This window comes from Neofelis nebulosa, chromosome X (assembly GCF_028018385.1).
Source record: "Neofelis nebulosa isolate mNeoNeb1 chromosome X, mNeoNeb1.pri, whole genome shotgun sequence".
Lineage (NCBI taxonomy): Eukaryota > Metazoa > Chordata > Mammalia > Carnivora > Felidae > Neofelis > Neofelis nebulosa.
This window is the reverse complement of record NC_080800.1, coordinates 3,874,432-3,896,392: the sequence shown is the minus strand read 5'-3', so window position 1 is coordinate 3,896,392 and position 21,961 is coordinate 3,874,432. Positions and strand designations below refer to the sequence as shown.

General features: G+C 43.3%; 1 protein-coding gene across 7 annotated transcripts in view; it reads left to right on the top strand.

The window, feature by feature from the left end:
• Nucleotides 1-7,555: 7,555 nt before the first annotated feature.
• The window catches only part of NLGN4X (neuroligin 4 X-linked), a 320,752-nt gene continuing 306,346 nt past the window's right edge, over nt 7,556-21,961 (top strand). For 2 of the 7 annotated variants that reach the window (XM_058714108.1, XM_058714107.1), the window contains exon 1: nt 7,558-8,048. The gene's annotated coding sequence lies outside the window, so the exon portion shown is untranslated. Of the gene's footprint in view, nt 8,049-8,832; nt 9,015-9,994; nt 10,228-10,814; nt 10,938-21,961 lie in introns of those variants that run through there. The other 5 variants (XM_058714102.1, XM_058714104.1, XM_058714103.1 and 2 more) reach the window with 5 other exon arrangements.

Genomic DNA, 21,961 nt, shown 5'->3' with positions numbered 1-21,961 from the left:
TATGTATGTATACATATACATACATAATATATTTATATTATATATAAATGTGTTATTTTATTTAGAAATATAGAAATATATTACATAGGATATGCAATATATTTTATATAAATCTAGTTACAATCATATTTATATTATAAATATAAACACTATTTTATAACTGTTTAAATATATACATACAAGTTTATATATGCATAATGATAATATATTGCATTCTATGAACGTATATATATTTACCTATAGAGAGGGGTTACATATAATATATACTATATTGTTTGTAACCGTATATATATTATATAAGCCTATATAACATATAATGTATAACCTTATGTATATTATTAAAGCTATATATAATGCATATATAACATAAATGATAAATATATGTATATTTACATAACCCTATGTATAACATATAACCCATCTCCATTTTATATATCTATATTTATATATACATTTTATGTATATATATATATATAGATAGATAGATAATTCTATGTAACCTAGAGAGAGGAAGTTTCATGAATATTTTTCATCATTTTCAAGTGTAGTACATATTCTTATTTGTGAAAGGACACAGACATTGTGAAAGATTTTCATACAAAGTCTTAGGCAATAACAGTGAGAAAGTTGCCGCAAGTGTCATTTAAAAATGAACTCTGGCTATTTGGGATTCAGTATTCTTGGTTTTCATACAAAAGCAATAGTTAATGGCTTTCTCATCTGCACCAAATACAGTGCAAGTCAGGAGCTGGAATACTTTTTAAAAATCAGGGCCATTTAAAAGTCATTTAGGCTAATCATGCCCAGTGATAAAATAATAACCAGGGAAAGAATTTAAAATCATCAGATGGAAAGTCCATGTACAAAGTGTATCTCTGCACAGTGGATGCATGTTACATAATTAATGGTGTTTTATGGGTTTAAAACAGCAGTCAGAAGGACAAAAGCTTCGGAAAGACTGAGAGCAGACTGTCTTCCATGAAGATTTAATTATTCCCATTTCTCAGATGCAAACATTGCACTAGGGGGATGCACAGCCTTCTTATTGGAAAACAGATACTTTAATACATTTCCTTGAAGCTTTAGAAGTCTTATGAAACACTACTTACAAAACCGAGGAGGATAAGCTAAGACAATTGCTTGTGTCTCTTCCAAGTAAGTGTCTATTCACAGGTAAGAAAAGGTGTGTACCTTCCACTAATGTCAGAAAACCTCTTTTCAATGATGGACATGCATTTGAAATTCATTCTAATTTAACTTAGACTGGTCTGAAGTTACCTCTGTATCTTTGAAAGGCCAAGGTTTATGTAGCAGGTTTTGAGTACACAATAAGACAGGATGGAATTTGTGAAACTTTCAGAGAGTAAATATTTTTAAGTTTTCCAGCATGCTTCTCTTATTCAATCTATGCTGTTCATCATATTATAATCTAGTTATTAAGTTTAATTTGGGAATACTGCTACTTAAATATTTTGTAATTAAGTATGTTATATTTGTTATATGTAATATATATGTCTGTCTCTCTCTCCATCCATTATATATCTCCCACCTGTCTATCTATGTATCTATGTATCTATCTACCTACCTACCTACCCATCCATCATGTCTCTCTCTCATCCATCCATCCATCCATCCATCCATCCATCCAATCTATCATCTATCTATCATCTATCTATCATCTGTCATATCAAAGTTATTTCATATTCTATCCTCTCTCAAATTTATTAAATTCATGCTCTAACGTGGTCTCATACAGTTGTGACCCCCCCCAAAGCATTTACCATCATAATGTTGCAGAGATTTTTTTTTTTCTAAGACTGTGTCGATAATGGTAACTGAATGGAAAAAATACAATAAGTAAATAAACAGATGAATAAAAATAAAGTGGGACAGTTGTATTGTTAAGCAAAGCCATTGATTAAAAAGAAATTTCAGGATCAGCTACTTATGGGCAAAGATCATGTCTTATTTTTCCATCCTTGGTATTGTATTTTATTTTATTTTTTAACGTTTTTATTTATTTTTGAGACAGAGAGAGACAGAGCATGAACGGGGCAGGGGCAGAGAGAGAGGGAGACACAGAATCGGAAGCAGGCTCCAGGCTCTGAGCCATCAGCCCAGAGCCCGACGCGGGGCTCGAACCCACGGACCGCGAGATCGTGACCTGAGCTGAAGTCGGACGCTTAACCGACTGAGCCACCCAGGTGCCCCCCATCCTTGGTATTTTAAAGAGTTCTTGGAATAAGCAACGGTTCTCAGATTCATGTTCATTAAATAAATGAATAAATGTAACAACCAGAAAACTACTTACAAACAGTCCCACCATAATCCCGCTACCTCTGAATACATATCATTTCCCCCCTTCATTGTGAGGCTATCATGATGGTTTCAACTTCCTCATCAGGATCCCACTCGTGAATCTGCCTAAAATATTCGTTTGAAGCCTGTTCAATAATCTGTTGATTCCAAACTGCAGTACTGCTCCCCCATCCCCCCCTCTCCACTAAGATCTCTGCAATGTCTGCATCTCTTCACACAGTTGACTTCTGCCCCTGCCTTTTGCAGTTGAAACTCCTCCCTTTGAACTCCATGTGGCACCTTGGTAGTTCTGGCAATTGTTTGCTTATATTCCATTGGATTTTCTACATGGATAGTCATTCCATATTTAAATACAGGTTAATTCTCCTTTCTCTCTTTTACGCCAGAATTTTAAGTATCCTATGCATGGAGTTTGCCATCAGATCTGTTGACCCTACTCTAAGCTTCCTATCGTTGTCAAATCTCAGTCTTCCAAAGATCCATGGTGTCAGTGCCAATTCCATTGACGTGATCTGTCAGCATTCAAGTCAAAGTTCATTTTTCTTCCCACTCAACTTCTTTTGGTTTTGCATGTTATCAGTTATCTTGGAGTTTCCATCTTGCAACATCAAGGCAATCTTCTATACACTTCCTGTTCTGAGGTCCCAGCCCACTTTTAACCAATTTCTTGGATTTCGAGTCTTGTAACGATTATTCCACCCATTTCTTATTTTTAATTTTTACTATTACCTTAGTTTATGAATGCTGCAATAGCTTACTAACTGTGCTCTCCTGTTCTAGAATGTCCCTGCGATAAGCCATCCCTCAAATGAAGCGATGCCCTAAAATACTTCAGGGTAAACTCCCTGAAAGTAAATCTGTGCCTGTCATGTTCAAAAGTCAGCCATGATTCCAGTCACTGATTGTCTTTGAGCCATGTCTCATCATTCTTCATGCATGCTGTGAACCAACCATTAAATCACCACCATGAGTATGTTCATGGTTTAATTTAAGGGCTTCTTACCAAAAAGTCACTTAGCAAGGTGTCCCTCACAGTGCTAACTGTGCTAGAGCTAACTCAAGACCTACTAAATTTGGATCCTTGGTGTTGAGTTCCTAGAGCATGGAACCAGCTAACAAGGTGGTCCTTAACCACCTTGAACTTTCAGAACCTTTGTCTACACCCTCTCCATTTCTCCCTTCTAGACTTTGTTCTCTTGGAATGATTTCTTATCTCTGTTCTCCAATTCCCCATAAAAACCTTATTTATGTATGAGAGATTTTCTCATTTTTCCCTTCAGGAAGTATGCTATACTTCTCTTATGCTTCTAGGACAGCATATACCGTATATTACCTTAGATTTTACTGATTTATCACCCTCTCACATTTTAAGCCTCTTCTATATTACGTTTATTTATATCTCTAACAGGGTGTGGCAGTTAACCAAATAGTATACATTACTATTACACTAATAATTATTGTTCTACTTAATCACATTTCTTTTTTGGTTTTAACACTTGTGTTAGTTGAGTCATGAGTCAGTATTCCCCATGGCCTGCCTGGTTTAGCCAATACTGCATTTAGGGTTGATTGTGTCAACGCCACAGGAACATGAACGAGAACGTGGTTGATGGACACAGGACGGAATTATCATTAAGAGCACGGCTACAGTACAGATTAAATCTCAGTTTCTTTCGCGTTCTCTGTATCAAAACCCAGTTCCTGTCAATGGGTCCTTTTTTGTACGCCATTGTTTGATATCTTTTCATGTTTCCCCATCTCACCATACTGCATAATTAGATTTTTAGTGGGAGCATAAAGAATTATACTCGTATCTGTCCAAGAATTCCGGGTTTAAATCTATGTAACTCCATTCACCTTTGTACAATCTGTTCTCCCAACAGGATTAGAAATGGTGTGTTTGGTTCTTCCTTTTCTTCTTCTTCTTCTTCTTCTTCTTCTTCTTCTTCTTCTTCTTCTTTCTTCTTCTTCTTCTTCGTCTTCTTTTTTTTAATTTAATGCTTATTTATTTTTGAGAGAGAGAGACAGAGATACAGAGCGTGAGTGGGGGTTGCGGGGGGGGGGGGAGCAGAGAGAGAGGGAGGCACAGAATCCGAAGCAGGCTCCAGGCTCTGAGCTGTCAGCACAGAGCCTAATACGGGGTTCGAACTCACCAACCACAAGATCATAACCTGAACCAAAGTTGTTTGCTTGCCTGAGCCACCCAGGCACCCCTGTTTCTTCCTCTTCTGACCTAGTCTCATGTGATTAGGATTAGAGAAAATTATAAAATCATACCATTATACACTTACTTTGTATTAAAATAAGTACTCTGTCTGCTTAAGTATTTTTGGGGGGAGGGACCTGAGCTTTTTTTTTTTTTTTTAAAGCTCCATAAGATTGTTCAGATGGAAATGAAAATGTGCTGGCCTGCCCCTCCCACATAACCTATCTCAGGAAACAGGTCTGCTCCTCAACCAATTGTCCCCACACTAAGACAAACATTAAGATGTTACCCATGGATCCAAGCACCCCCTCCCCAGATTCACTTTCTTATGCTGCCTTAATGAATTTAGAGATGACCTTTTGGGGTGCTGGGTGTTCAGTCAGTTGAGGGCCTGACTCTTGATTTTGGCTCTCATCATGATCTCAGGGTTCATGAGATGAGAAATGACCTATTTTACCCATATCACTTGCTGTTTCCCTTTTCTTCTCTCTCTCCTCCTCCCTCTCTCCGTGTCTGTGTACATGTCTCCATTATTCAGTTTTGTCCATTGTCCATATTGCCACACTGTGGTTGTCCTAAAACATAAATCTGATGATTTCCCCCCTACCGTGGGCTTACAATATGTTAAAGCCAATTGATAAATTGGCTGCCACCTGTACAGCATGGCATTCCAGATCCTCCATAAATATGTCTCGGAACACTTCTTCACCCCTGGGTCTCACCCCCCTTCTTTGCATACTCTGTGAGCTGCTCATACCAAACCTTCTGTGTTTCCAACCCACACAGGATTTCCACAGCTCTTTTCTCAATTCCTGCCCATGAATGCAACTTCTCTTTTGAAGGCCGTTCCTTCATCATTTCCACCTCTGTGGATCCCTATGAGTTCACATGTCACGGGAATTTTCCCACACCTTCTTATCATTTTCTTGTCTTACATTATTGGCTGTCTTATCCACTAGACCATAGGTTTCTTCAAAAGTAAGTGGCTGTGACTTACACACGAATGCATGTTTGGTGCTTAGGACCATGCCTGTGCTCAACAAATATTTGAATTTATCAATCAATCAATCAATCAATACATTCTTGGCAAAGCAAATGACTTTCTGGCCTGCTATAAACTATTGTTTTCAAGTAGAGGGTCTTTTCTAAGCCCCGCTTTGGGAAATCCATGTATCTACACCTATATTTTTGTACTGATATCTATATAGGTCAGTGAATTTGGGGAGAAGCTATGTTTATTAGCAATACTATTATGTTACTGGATCTTAAATATCTAGTCAATAATAGATGAAAAATATATTTGTATAAAACATGTTTCATCTATTATTGATGTAATAAATATAATATTTATTGTACAATAATAAATAATAAATATTTATATAACAAACATATCATATTTTATATAATAAATATATTTATATAATAAATGTGATATTAATTATATAAAATATAATATATTTTATATAATAAATATACTATTATATATTATATAAAATATAATAAATATACTATATTTATATAAATAAATATAATAAGATTTAAATATATATTAAATATATATTTTAAACTATTATATATTTATATAATAAAATATAATAAATATACTATATTTATATAAATAAATATAATAAGATATATTTAAATATATATTAAATATATATATTTAAATTATTATATATATTTATATAATAAAATATAGTAATTATATTAAATTATATTATATTATATAAATAAATATAATAAGGTATATTTAAATATATATTAAATATATACATTTAAATATATATATTTATATATTTGTATACATCTTTTTGGTAAAAGGTGTTTTCAAACACATTCTCTCACTTAATCATCCCCAGAAACCCACAAAAGAGTGTTTTTAAATCACCGTTCAACAGATGTGGTCTCTAAGATTCACAGAACATAACAGACTTTGCAGCAAGTCAAAGCTAGCAAGGGTAGACCCTTGACATGAGAGTAAGTCCCCTGACTCAGTGTACCTCACCTTCCCGTTTGTTGGACACATCCCAATGAGTTCTTGTCTCAAAGCTTGTGAGGAATCTCTGTATGCACACAGCAAATACCTACTGCAGGTTGGATGCCTAAGTTTGCCCGCTAAGTGCAGAGGATGTCCTATGGACAGGGGACACTATCTTTTCCCTTCGATAAATAAATTCGTAGGCCTGTGAACTAATTTTAAGAAAAGCAAGCATTTCTTTAGAGCTTCTTGCGTGTTGAGTCCTGTGTTTACCCAGCTCGTATCATCATGATATAAGGAAGTGGTTACTTTTCTCTTCCCCATTTATAGATGCAGAGACAGAGACCGAACATTTAAATGGACACCTAAGGTCATATGCAACCTGCATTCAAGCAGTGTAGTTTGAGAATCTCTCATATTGCCACAACAGTATACATTGTCCCCGGGGTTTATCACTTAGGGACTTCATACGTTGCCCATGGAAAGCCAATGATAAATAACAGGTCGTATCACCAAACTTGAAGCTGGCTGGGAAAGATAAAACTCCCGGGCCCTGAAAGTGAAGACGAGTATTTAAAAACCGCTAGCCAAATCCTGGCAACATCTCCGTTATCTGGTATTCATCGAAACCATTACTGTGTCAGGGAAGAAACACACAAAACGTCTGGACCCATCACCTGGGCATAAAGGAGACTCTGTCCTTTACAGACCTTCATTGTAATTTTACTGCTCCCCCCCCCCCAAAGATACCGTTCCCTGCCAATATAACCACAGTAACATAACGTACAGTAACACATTTGTCAGCCTGACCACGAGGGAATAGCTGCACATGGGTGGCACTCTTTGCAGAGCAAAGCTTCAAAGAGTTAAAGATGTTTGCAAATACTGTAGCGTGTGTGGTGTGGACGATGCTGCAAAAGGGGGAGGTGGGGTGGGGGAGCAGAGCAGGCAGAGAGCAAGCTTTGCTGCGCGCTCGCGCTCCTGGCATGGTGGCCCAGTGTGGCGCGCTCACCTGTTTCGCCACCCTGGCCCCGGGAATGTCTGTTACAGTTGCTTTGCGCTGAGATTAGCTGCTCTTTGCATTTCCTTGTAGCTGTGGATGTGGTTTCTGTAGTGATGGGACCGAGTGCGGAGATCTATTGGCTGCTGGCTTTGTAAATTTCATTCAGTTTGGTCCAATAGCAGAGGGGGATCGGGGAGACATCGGGAGCTCTCGCTTCAATCTCCCTTTTCCTTGCAGACCCGTCTGTGTCTCTCAGCACAGAGCTCTTATTCAGACCTCGCCGTGCCCTTCCTGCTCCCACTGTCTTGCTTTCTCTTCCTGACTATTTTAGGGCACAAACAACGAATTTCCTCCAAGCGGCCGGCCTCGGTGGTCCCCGCATTCCTTTGGATGAGCACATCTAGTTGGGATTTGGACAAAGCCCAGGCTCCTGGACTCGCACACAGCCTCCTGAATCCTACCCGCGGTCAGGATTCCCTAGAAAAATCTGGATGTGTGAAAAAGAACACTCAGAGCCGATGCAGATTTTTCCACGGCTAAAGGTAGGTGCCGTTTTCAGATGTGTCTCTGGGTTATTTGTTTATTTGTAAAGCCTTTGAAACATTTGGACCTGTGTGTGCTTCCCCAGCAAAAGAGGATGCTAAGCCTCCTGGAAAACACTCGAGCTGCGTTCCCCTCTGACATTTTTTTTTTTATTATTATTATTGCATTTTATTTTGAGAATTCGGACAGGACTTTCTGCCATCTGCCGCTCCAGTTCCTTATAGGTGTGGGTGGGACTGGGGACATGTATGTGCGGCGTGTCCTGTGCAAGCTTCATGCACATTTCCACAGAAACATTTGCTTTTTTTTTTTTCCCCCTGTTGACTTAAAAAAAAAAAAAAATTGGGACCACCGTGGTTTGAACGAATTTTGCTGCAATCAGCTATTTGAACGGCGCTGGGGCCGTGTGAGATGTGTTTACAAAGTAGCGTTGTCTTACATACAAATAAACACAAGAGTGTGGCGAGGACAGGAGGGGAAAAAAATATATCTGCAGTAGAGGCTGAGCAGGAGCAAAGCGTCAGCTCCCTGCAAACCGGGACCGGAGATGAAGACAGGAATACTTCTGGAGACTGAGCAACCGCGAGCTTTTTTTTTTTTTTTTCCTCCTTCTTTAAGGAAACTGTCAGCTACCACCCTCCTGGGGTGCTTTTTTTGGGTTAACCAGAGAGAAAAAAGGAAAACAGGCTTGGCTGGGGTTGCATTAAGCGGGTTTTTTTGTTGTTGTTGCTTTTGGGTTTTTTTTTTTTTTTTTTTTTTTTTTTCCTCCTTCCTCTCTGCTGGCCTCGTAGAACATGACGGCTGTTGTGATGCACGAAATAACGCACGTGATTGATTAGGACCTGGCTGGGCTTTGCTGGGGAGCGACCCGGGCGCGCCGGAGACCCCGGCTGGACACTCCAATGACGGTAGCTTCGAGCTGTTTCTGCAAAGCTGGGGAGCGGGCTCCGTGCCCCCCTTCTCCCGTGCGTGTGGGTAGGGGGGAGGCGAGCGGCGGAAAGCGGGGGGGTGGGGGGGTGGTTTGCTGCTTCGGGAGCCTCTGGGTCTGGCCTGGACCTTTCCGGGGGCCACTGAGCGGACGCCCGGGCACCAGCCCCGCGCTGCCCGCTGGTCTGCAGGACCACAAAAGTTCGTGGCTGCGGGGACGGGCGCCGGGCGCCCCAGCCCGGGTCTCAGGGGACGCAGACCCCAGTCGGTTCCCGGGAGCAGAGCCCGCGGGACGCACGGCCGGCCGGTGCCCCGGTCTGGGGTGGGGGCAGGGGTCTGGGGAGTCGATGGGGATCTGTGCAGCACCCCGATAGCCTCGGGCAACCTGGCGAGGAACCCCCATCTCAACGCTCTCGGCCGTCCCGCGCTGCGAATTCCCTCCCGGCCCCCGCTTTCGCGGCCCATTGGTGCCCCCCGCTCACCCCCAACCCCGCGCGGCTCGGCCTGGCCACCCCCACCCCCCGTCCCGCCCCAGTGGGCCAAGCAGGTCGTGGAGATCCGGCCACCCGCTGCTGGAGGCGGAGGCTGGGGGGGGGGGGGGAGGGAGCACCACAGGGGGTGGCCCCCCGGAGCGAGCCGCTGAACTTGAGTCCCGCCCCCTCCCCAAGGCCTCCGCGGCGCCCCAGCCTGCGCCTGCACCCGCGTGGCCCGACCTGCGGAAGTGCGGGCGGGGGGTGGGGAGCGGGGGGAGGTGTCGCTCGGCTGCAGACCCTGCGGGGGCTCGGGAGTGGGGGGCGGTGGTGGCTGCGCGCGGAGGGCCCGAGGTCCCCGGCCCCGCTCCCGACCCCCGGGCCGTCCCCTCCCCCCTCCCTGCCGCGGCTCCCGCGGCCCCCGGTGGTGGCGGCGGCGGCGGCGGGGGGTGGCGCGCAAGCCGGGAGTCCAGGGCGCGGGTGTCTGTGCGCGCGGGGAGCGGGGCCCCGTGCGGCGCGCAGCCCTGGGCCCGGGCGCACCATTCCGCCGCCTGCTCGCCGCCAGACGCGGCGCGCTTTCTGCCCGGGGCGGGGGCGCGCCGAGCCCCGCACCCCTCCCCCCAGGCCCGCGGGGCCCACCTGGGAGCGTGCGTCCCGCCCGGAGGGCGCGGGGCAAGGACGTCCTCCGCAGCCCTCCCGCCCCTTCCCCAGCGCCTTGCTTTTTTCAATTTATTTATTTTTTTAAATTTTGGCTGACTGCTTCTTCTGAACCGACCGGCAGGTGCGGGCCTCTTTCTACTTATTTTCCGAGGCACTGGGCTGCTGTTGAGGGGCTGGCGAGGGGAGGGGGCGCAGCAGGCAAGCGCCGGGGACCCGGGGGCGGCGGGGGCCGCGTGCGTCCAGGTTGCAGCTCCGGCCTGCGCCGGGTGAGCGCGCGGACTGGATTAACCCCCCTGCGCCGGCGAGTTTGGGCCGGAGCGAGCACCGCGGATCCCCATGTCTCATTTGCACCCAACTTAAGAAATTTGGGGTGAGGGCTGCCGGGTGGGGGGCTGTTGAACCCAGCAGGTGCTGTTCTTGCCAGCGCAATCCACAAGGTGGTGGTATGGATTCTTCTTTTCATTGGATTTGATTTTTTTTTTTTTTTCCGCTTCTTATTTGGTCAGTTGATGGGGGGGGGGGGGGGGGACGGTTTTCTGTGCTCATATCTTATGCTTTTTGAAAGGATCCAGCGCTGGCCAGGCGTCGACATCAAGGGCGCGTCGCATTAACAGTTTCCTGGGGAGAGGTGGGGCGAGCGAGGTCCCTGCCCAGAGTCAGCACTTTACCAGAATTTGAGGGGACGCCGGGAAGGGGGGAAAAAAAGGCAACCAAAAAGCAGAAAAAAGCAAAGAAAAAGTTTAGGGAAACCTACTTAGGGTGGTGCAGAATTTGCAGCTGGTGTGGGCGTCCTGCAGACAGCATCCGAGTGCCCGCTGAAGACCTTTGTGGGTAGGTAGTATTCCTCAGCCAGACATTAAAGGACCAGGCTGTACAGAAAGGTCTGACTTTCCGTCAGAACAAAGCAACATCAGCCGCTGACAGAGCTGCCCGGTTGGAAGGGAGAGGCTTACCGGTTTCCTAGAGGGTGGCTGAGCCCAGAGAAACGAGCACACTGCACAGAAATCTGCACTTTCCCGGGGGCGGTGGGGAGCCTGGAGAGAGACTGCGTGCCTTTCGTCTGTGCACAGAGGTGAACAGCGATTGTGAAAACCTCAGCATAGACTTCCCTAGGTAGATGGGGCGTAGGAGGGTCGCGGAATTGGCACATGGTTCCATGCGTCCCTTATTTCCAGAAAAAAAAAATTTTTTTTTTTCGTTTTCTTTTGGTATCTGTCCCCCTATCGAGAACGTAACAATTTCATCGAGGGCTCTGCAACTATATATTTTTCAGATTGGACCTTCAGTATGGTATTCCCCAAGGAAATGCAGTATATCTGTGGCTCGTGTGTATGCCGTATCTGTGTGTCTGTGGCAGTTTGAAAGAGAATCATCTTTGACATGTAAGAAAATAATCAGGGCCAATTGTAGCAGGGGAAAGATTACTTCATCAGTTTTAAATCACAGAATTCAAATGAGATGACGGTTTTCTTTGGAAAATCAGGATGATTTGGAGCAGGAATTTAACGTTAATGGCTGTGCTTTGATGCTATTTCTAGGCTCTGTTGACATATTTTGGGGGGGGGTAAAGGAATTGTTGCTTTCCTTTGTGTTTTTTCTTTTCTTTTTCTTAAAGAAATAACGCTGAATGTACATTTGGCCTTAAATCCAGTGGTCCGGCTAATTTTTAACCGAAATCTAAGAATAGAAAAGATACTTGGTAAGTGACTGATGGCTACGTCAGGTGAATAATGCAGGTATACAGCTGTTAGTAATTTGCATAGATTTGCAACTGCTTGAAGTTGAGGATTGTCTAAAGTTCCTTTTGTTTTGCTTTGCTTTGTTTTGTTTTTGGTACGGAATGTAGACTGGTCAGTGCACGGGGGTTTTTTCTTTATTTCTGAACTTAGCCTTTTCATTCGGTTTCCTTTGTAGTAATTTGTGGAAAGCTTCTGGTCTCTGCACAAAGATAGCGTGCTTACTGACTAAGCCTGTTACATTGGTTTCAGAATGTGCAAGCCACTGTTTCAGAACTCTTTAGAATATAATATAGGGCCCTTATGCCCAGACCACAAAAAAAAAAAAAAAAAAAAAAGAAAGAAAAAAGAAAGAAAAAAAGGAAAAAAAAAGCCTAGAGATGGTTCTCTGAAAAGTAAACATTCAGGTGCATGGGGTCTGGCCGCTATTTAAGGTGCCGTCATTTTAATTGGTACAACATATTTTAAACATCGAGTTCACGGTCGAGTATTGTCAATGATGCAACTTGTTGATGGGATTTATTTTATTCAAATGAAGTTTCATCATGAAAATATTTTAAGACCCTAAACCCTCACTCTGCAGATAGACTTATCTGGTTAAAACATGCTGAAATTCCCAACATGGTGAAAGCTGATTTTACGATGCTGATTTCACGTGTAAAGAACAGATTTTTTTGTGGTATATAAACCAGTCTGTGTTCTTTCTATGATGTTTTCTGCCTTATGAATGTGTATTACATTCCCAAATGAGAAAACTATGTTCGGGGGTTAGTTTAAATCAGTTGCCTGTTTGTTTTTTGTTGTTGGTTTCTTTTTCTCCTGTGAGAAGAGACTTCGTGTTCTACTTAATCATGTTAAACAATAATAATTACGTTAAGACAGACCGTGCCTCGTATGTAGTAACAACTGACTTCTTAAACATGTCAGCTCCCAGTTTCAAATCGAATGTCCAGCTTTTGCCCAGTCAAGGAGAGAAACTGCAAATCTCCCAAGTTGAAGGCCATGCACTTCGAGGCAATTAGGTCATCTGTTGTGTGCAGTGACCATTCATGGGCCACTCACTCAATGAATATTTTCCAGTTTTGTCATTTTTCTCCAAACAACCTACATTTGGCCGCTCAAAGCCTCCACTGTTCTTTGCTTCGCGGATGGCAGGATGGGAAACCCTTCGTCATTTTTCTTGGGCAGGACAGAATAGCACAGAGGAGCATCGGGAAAAACAAGAGGGACTGCCTACGAGCTTGCCATTTTGCCCTTTACGGCCTTTAGACAAACATGTAGGAGAAGCTTTTCTGCCTGCAGCGGTGCTGCTCCACAAACAAGCCAAAAAAGGACTGAGTCAAAGCTCATAAGTCACGTGAATGGAAGGTTGTTCGCCCAGAATAGCCAGTCCAGTTGGGCCTCTCAGCACACTTGAGACACTGAGTGTTGAGTGCACCTGTCCCAGGTGTGCATGGACCTCCGTGAGCTCTACCTGCCTGTGCAAATTGCCCAGTTTCCAGAATGCTGCTCTTTTTTGTTCTTAAACCAACCTCCTTCCTCCCAGAAGCGGTACCTAAAGCAAAACAAAGCCAGGCCCCAGCAAACATAATGTCCATAGTAAGATGAGGTACTGAACTGATTCCACAGGGGAGAAGAGTAATCTGTGTATAATTGGGGGAGGAAACAAGGAAGCATAAAGCCACTAAAGCCTTACTGGAATAAATCTTCAGGAGACAAATCTTTATTCAGAGTAGTGTCAATGAAAGGCCATGTGCTTTCACAGCTGTTTGGAAATAATCCAGGGTTTTGTTTGGGTGGCTTTCTTTAAAATGCATGTTATGTAAAGAGTGGTTTGCCACAGTCACAGAGTGCAGTGTTGGGATCACAACTGGACCTTTCTTGGTCGTGCGTGTTAATATTGGTGAGCACTCTGGTTTCCAGAGGCTAATCCCTGAGGGATGATGAGACCCTGGGTCTTGAAGTTATGTTGCAGGTGTATTTTCCATCATATTTTATTGTGGTCTGTCCTGGTAGGAAACTTCTAAGTGTACCTCGCAGTATTGCTGACTCTGGGTAAAAGGTTGTCATAGCGCCTCTCTAGAACTTTCTCGTCTTGCTCACCTGAAACAGTATACCCGCTGGTTCCTAACGCCCATTTCCCCCTTTACGCAGCCCCTGGCAAGCACCATCACACTCTTTGCATCTTCGAATTTGACTGTTTTAGATACCTGTGGGCATCTCCTCCTCTTGGCGCAATTTACGATTTTGTTTCTGGCTAGTTGTGCTTTTTCCGCGTGGGAGGAATGGAGGAGACAGAGAACACGCGTTGGTGGGAGGGGCAGAGAGACAGAGAGAGGGAGACCGAAGATTCCAAGTGGGCTCAGCTGTGACAGCAGTGAGCCTGATGGGAGGCTCGAGCTCACAAACTGTGAGATCATGACCTGAGCCAAAGGCAGATGCTCAACAGACTGAGCCACCCAGGCGCCCCCAAAAGTGCACTTTCTAAGAGTATTGAACTTTCCCTGCTTGCTTTCTACAATAAAAAGAAAAGACTTGCTTAGTTTGAAGTTGCATTTCTTGGTAAAGTTTTGAATCCTTTACATTTTTTTTTTATAACGTTTATTTATTTTTGAGACAGAGAGAGACAAAGCATGAACGGGGGAAGGGCAGAGAGAGAGGGAGACACAGAATCGGAAGCAGGCTCCAGGCTCTGAGCCATCAGCCCAGAGCCCGATGCGGGGCTCGAACTCGCGGACCGTGAGATCGTGACCTGAGCCGAAGTCGGACGCTCAACCGACTGAGCCACCCAGGCGCCCCTTGAATCCTTTAAAAAAGAAGCAAGGTGGGGAGCCTGGGTGGCTCAGTCGGTTGAGCGTCCAGCTCTTGATTTCCATTCAGGTCATGGTCCCAGGGTTGTGAGATCGAGCCCCACATCGGGCTCTGTGCTGAGTGTGGAGCCTGCTTGGGATGCTGTCTCCCTCTGCTCTCTGAAACAAAATAAAAATAAAAGAGAACCAAGGTTAATGAAACCGAATGGCAGTGATAGGGTGCGGCCCTGTACGTGGATGGTTAGTTTTGCAAAGTGTGGAAGAGGTCTCTTGCTCTGTTCTCATAGCCCTGATGGGATTTGCTCTCTGTGTCGTTTTCGTTGTTTCATATTTCAGCGTCACCCGTGTTTGGTTTTCAGTTGGGGTGGGGACACATATCCCATTACGTGGATGGTCTGCAGCATTGATCTGTGCTCTCAGAAAGAGTGTTGTGGGTTGTAGACACCACAATGTGACATCATGTGCCTTTATTGTTTTCAAATGTTTCCTACCCAAGTAGAGCTGTGAATGCACTAGGTGGCAAAACGTAGAAACATGCACATTTTTTAAACCCATGTCTCATTGTTCACTGTGTTTCTAAGTCAGTGAGACCTGCCTTCGTGGTCTAAAGGTAAGGACCGCAGCGTGTGTGTTTCTGTATACAGACATGCTCCGATGCACGGTCCTAACCAGCACCTATTTCTTGCACACAGTGTTTTTCTCGGCCAGTGAGACACATTAGATGAGCACACGAAACAACATACCAGGAGGCAATATGTGATCTTGTCCCATTTTCCGTGCCTTCTCTGCATCACTCACCGAGGGTTAGTCATATTAAAATAGTCATCATGTGAATTATGTGCAAAGTAGCACTTGTAAGTCCTGGTCATTTGAAAATGAAGGCACTCGTCCGTAATCAGCTGGATTCCTTCAAGTTTTGTCTTATAACTAAAATAATATTCTCTTTAAAAAATTTTTAATGTTTATTATTTTTGAGAGAGAGAGAGAGAGAGAGACAGAGCGTGAGTGGGGGAGGGGCAGAGAGAGAGGGAGACACAGAATCCGAAGCAGGCTCCAGGTTCCGAGCTGTCAGCACAGAGCCCGACGTGGGGCTCGAACCCACCAACTGTGGGATTGTGACCTGAGCCAAAGTTGGATGCTTAACCGACTGAGCCACCCAGGCGCCCCTTGAGTAATATTTTGTAACACTGTATCAATGACCCGTGTCAATGGTGAAAAAATCTATATGATATAGGTGTGACAAAATGGCACCCCTCAGGGACACTGGTGTCGTAGGTTGTTGCACACTGGACTGGAGAAGTTGACAGTTGTTTCAAGGACCAGCCCGGACACTCACTTGAAAAGGCTAAACCCATACCCCTATTATCTGCCTCCTAGGATCTCGCACACCTTTCTTTGCTGCCATAAGGGCTCTGCTCAGAGACTGTTGCCATTGAAACCTTGTGACTCAGTTGAACGCGCGTTGTATCAGCATAGTAGAGAGACCCAGCATTTCCCTTAGTAAACATGGAGAAGCTCGAAGCCACAACGGTTGTGAAACTGATCTTAGTCTCTTTCTGGTCTCGGCTCCCTCCTTGGCACTCTCCTGCCACATGGCGTGTTCACTCACAGTGCACCTACCGGGAAGCCCCGACAAATCCCCATCGACATCTGCAGCAGGGGTGAATGAGTGCGGGAGCCAGGGTTTGTCCTGGCTTCTCACTACACCACCCTGCACGGGTTCTTGTAAAATAGGATTACGCTACTTTACGAGACAGCATACACACTGAAGTCCCCGACACATCAGGACACTTACGGACACAACATAACTACGATCTGTTTCTTACATAGAATAGTTTTTTTTTTTTTAAGTTTATTCATTTATTTTGAGAGAGAGAGAGAGAGAGAGAGAGAGCAGGGGAGGGGCAGAGAGAAGGAGAGACAGAGAATCCCAACCAGATTCCGCCCTGTCAGCATAGAGACCAACGCGGGACTCAAACCCATGAACCGTGAGATCATGACCTGAGCTGAAATCAAGAGTCGGACGCTTAACCGACTGCACCACCCAGGTGCATAAAATAGTCGTATTGGCAAATTGTATGTAGAAACTGTCCAGCGTTTAACTAGCCAAACTTCATTTAAATATATATAATTACTAGTATATGATTGTATATGTACTAGTTATGATTGTACTCTAGAGAAATGAAGTTGGCATTCTTGTGTTTCCATTTCAATATAGATTTATAAATGTATATACAGTCATCTAATTGTACTTAGATGCTATCCATTTATATAATTATATTTATATACGATTTATGTAATTGACGAAATCCTCTAAATTTGTTGTAATTCATTGAAAAGCTTTTATATACTTTTTCAGATCTATAGATATATACAATTATGTGTTTTATGATTTTATATAAACACATAGCCTACGTGATAAGTTAATCTATGAACATTTCATGTAAACATATACTATGTGTATTGATCTAGGCAAATACGCAGTCATGCGTTTTGCAGAACAATGAGTCGTAAATGGTAAGTAGCTTTCCAGGCTGGCCCATGGTATCTGCATTTAACGGTCCACAGAAACTATAGCTTCACGATGAATTACTGTTGATGTGCTGGCTAGCATATTGCAGTGCTCACAGGAATGTAATTAATTGGTACTTAGTGTGCTTTTGTGAACCATTTGGGACCTCTTATGTCAGTGGGAACATGTGGCAACCCGTGTATCTTTCCTGCCTGGATACAGGCAATGTCTGCTCCCACCAGGAGAGACTGAGAGCACCTGACAGTAATGTAACGTTAGGTGTCGACTGTACTCAAAATGAGAACAAAAAATACCGTAAAAAAAACCGAGACTCCCTCCGAGGTTGTGTGGAGGTCAGCAGGAAAGAGTGCCAGGGCACGTCGGTGACCGTCATGGGCAAGGACAGCCTCTGTGTATCCCTGTCCCCACTGTGGGACAGGTTCTCTTGACCTGGTCTCTTGCCTGGCCTTGCTCACGATGAAAAATCAATACGGGAGGCTCGGGAATGGGGGAAGTCTTTACGCTGGCAGGAAAGAAATGGAGTGACTAAGGGATTTTCGTGATTTTCTGGAAACTGGCTTCTCCCTGCCGCAGACGTTTGGTCTTGTTTTGGTTGACCTATTTCGTTGAGCACATCCTATGTGCCAGTTACAGGCGTGGGCGTAAGTCAGTGCCGGTAGCGAAGAGATGAATTTGGGAATATACGTACGCTCAAAAACCCGTGTGTGGGTGCTCACAGTAAAGTTATGAAGGGCTTTGGTTCATGGATGTATATCACCTCTCCCATTTTCTGGTGTTATTATGGGTCCCTTCCTCCCTGGCTTTCTTCTGTTTTGGTGAGTGAGGAGAACTCACTTGTCTTTAAAGGGCTGAGGGAATAATAAAGGTAACCAGATGAGAAGAATGCATCCAATCATCAGAAAAGAGTAGCAAATGTTAGTGGCAAAGAATTCTATGACAATTTGATAGAATTCTTCACTTGCTATATGTGTGTGGCTTTTCATCTTGAGCAATATATAATATTTTGGAGAGAAATATGTATATAATATATATTTAGAAATTATATATATTTTAGAAAGAAATATATAGAATATATATTTTTAGAGGGAAATGTATAATGTATATTTTAGAGAGAAATATATATAATATATGTATTTTAGGGAGAAATGTAACACATATTAGAAATCTATATCATCCTGAGCAACATATAATCTATGTTATATATATTAGAAATGTATATTTATAATATATATTCAGAGATATATATTAAATATATAGACAAATATATATATTATATATATTTTTTTTAAGAGAAAGAGATAGCACGAGCGGGGGACAAGGGCAAACAAAGAGACAGACAGAGAATCCCAACACAGGGCTCAAACCTATGACCCTGGGATCATGACTTGAGCTGAAATCAAGAGTCAGATGCTCAACCGACTGAGCCACCCTGGCTCCCCTTGGCTGGTTATAGTTTTAAAAGCTGTCAGACCTGTGTTTATAAAACACTGATTTATATTTTACTACATTCTATGAGTAATACATACATACAACAGATTACGTTGACTCAACCAAGAATTGAGTGCTCCTGAGATATTTTCTGTCGTCTCAGATGGTTGTGTTGATGCATGGTCATTGAACTGCCCTTGTTGATCCCAGCCAATTCCTTATGGTCCTTATAAAAGTCAATTGGCGGTAGTTAGGTATTTTGCATTCCGAAGGCAAGAAAAATACCTTGAATCCTCATGTACTTGAGTCTCATAGATTTAAAAGAATCACAGATAATTGTGTCATATTCTACCACCCTTCATATAATCTATTTTTTTCTACCATGTTAGATCTTTGAACTTCATGAACCAGCCTTGAAAACAGACAACATCAGTCATGGGCAAGCTGGCCTTGCTTGTAGATTACATAGTCCCAGAGAAAGATTTTTTTTTTGTGGTGATTGTTTTCAAAACACATGCAAACATCATAGCAATGGGTGTGGGAAGAGCTCCCAGTCAGGGATCCTCGGTTAAGGAGGATCCCAGATCAACTAATTTCGGAGAACCTCACATGTCGTAGCCCACACCTGACTTTGACCCTGGAGACCAGCACATCTGAGGACTTGAGAACCCTCACGCTAGTAGATTCAGGGACGTGCCAGATGATTTGAGATTCTTTGTAATGAGTTCCACCCAAATTACATAACTGCAATCACAGAACTCTATCGAGTATCCTTGCATTATATTTTATTGGCAGAGCACAAAGAAAAACAAAGGCAATCTAAAGTTCCTGGAGACTGTTTAAATTGCCAGGGTCATCTGGAGAAATGAACTTGGTATTCTTTTTCCCCTCCGTTATGTTTATTTATTCAGTATCTGTTGAAGGCTAACAAGTAGGAAGATAAAGAAGACTATGTTGTTTGTTTTTTGTTTATTATCCATATGACAAGGCCATTTTGTACCTCGTTAGAAGTAAAAAAAAAAAAAAAAGTGCGTGTGGGGTGGGTGGAAATAGTGAAACATGAGCCACAGTCTTATGATGAAGGACACAGAAGTTTTATATCCAAATCTTCCTTCTAGTGTGTGTGTGTGTGTGTGTGTGTGTGTGTGTACGTGCGCGCATGTGTGTTTAATCTCTCACATCCTGTGTTCAGTGTTCAGGAAAATAGTAGCTTAATGGAGTGCTCATAAGTCTTTCTCACGTAGTTAATAGCAAAATCACCAGGGCCATAGAGCTTAAATATTAGCAATTTGGTTCCGTTTATAATTTCCAGACAAGGACGGTGTACTGCCACACTTCAGCTACTTTAACAGGACAAGGTCCTGGAGTTATACAAACAGGTGAATTTGTTCCATACGGGATGGGGAGGTGACCCGGAGCTTTGGCGAAAAGAAGGCTGCCTGGCCTAGGGCATTTCTGGGAGACACCTGTGTCCCAGTCGTAAGCCATCAGGCGGGATCTCTGTGCTGCAGAAGCATCAGTGTGCATATGCGTGTTGTCAACCCCACACGTGCCGAGCTCCTGGTGTGGGAAGAGCCGGGATAGCTTAGATTGCAGTACAGAGAATTATTTGGAATTGATGTCATGAGAGAGTCAGAATCACTGAACAGTCGACATTTGGAAAACTAAAAAAAAAATACAAATGCAAAAAAACGTAGCCCCATAAGGCCAAAATGTTACTTTGGATTCATCTTTGTCTTATTAGCACAGAGAGTTCAGGATGAACAGCAGAAATGTACCCCAGGAGCCGAGGCAGGACCGTGAAGCAGACCCAGAGAGAAAATTTACGATACACGCAAGCAAAGTCATAGTTAAATGGGCAGAGTTGGGGAGTACGGAAGACCCCCGCCCCCCAGCCTCATCCCTGGTTTCCCTTCCTGCGGGGTCAGTTACCTGCAGTCTCTTACGTGGTCGCGTTGGTGCACCTGCTGACCTGGTGTCAGAAGGTCGGTACCTCGTGCCTCACGGGGTCACAACACTGGCAATCTTCACCTCACCTCATCCGCAGGCATGTTGTCTTCTCCCCTCATCGCAACACGGAGGGTGAGTCCAGAACAGTAAGATGTTCTGAGAGAGATGGGGCGGGAGGGTGGCTCAGTCAGTTAAGCGTCCGACTTCGGCTCAGGTCATGATCTCATGGTGGGTTCTGTGTCTCCCTCTCTCTGCCCCTCCCCCTCAAAATAAATATTTAAAAAAGGAGAGATTTTTGAGAGGCAGTCACATAACTTTGATAACAGTATATTATTAGAATTGTTCTGTTGTATTCCGAGTTATCGTTACTCTCTTCTGCGCCTGTTCATCAATTACCCTGGCGTATGTAGGGTTCACTACCATTTGTGGTTTCAAGCATCTGCTGGGTGGGTTCGCGAAGCATCTCCCCAACAGAACAGGGGGTACCCCTGTCTCAAGCCGGGGCTCTAGAAGGGGAGAGCAGAAAGTGGAGAAACCTGAATTAGTTAAAGCGGGAAACACAGCCACGTGGAAAGCCGAGGGAGGCGGGGGAATCGTAGACGGTTCAAAACAGCGGCATCAACTGAACTATAAAGCCGTAAAGCCGGAAGGTAGTCACAGTTTGTCATGTGGGAAAAATACCGTCTCAACCAAACACTCTGACAGTTTAGGTCCGTAGTGGAAACAAACGGTAGCATATTATGAGGACAAACTAGTTTGGACGTTGCTTCACTTAAAGTTTGCGTGAAGGTCTTTTCATGATGATTCCGTCTGCCGACAGCTTCTCAGGTCATGTCCACCAGGTTATGTGATAATTATATTGATTGAAAGTCTCCTTGAATGACTGACAAGAAGCAGATACTCGAATTTATCAAATTGGCATTAAGTGCCGTCAATAATCATATGCATCAGCTTCAAAACACAATGAATCCAGTCACATCCAAATTAACAAGAGACTGTTTAGTTTTATGCATGTACAACATATGTACTGATATTTTATATATATATATGATATATAACATATTCCATGTTGGTTTTATATATATAAAAATATATAATGACATGCGTATTTTGTAATATACAACTTACATGTATGCTGATATGTTATATATATGAAATACATAGTTTGTACATATAAAACATATATAAAATAAAAATTATAGAAAATGATAGCATTCATATGTAAATACACAAATATATATCAGCATATATATAATTTATATGTATCGCTATACTTTAAGCATATAAATTATGTAAATATATACGCATATATTTTTCCCTATGTATACATAATTTACTTTCTATTGGGAAACCTATCTTTCTGAAGTTGTTTTAGTTTATGTGCTGACAAAGTGAGCA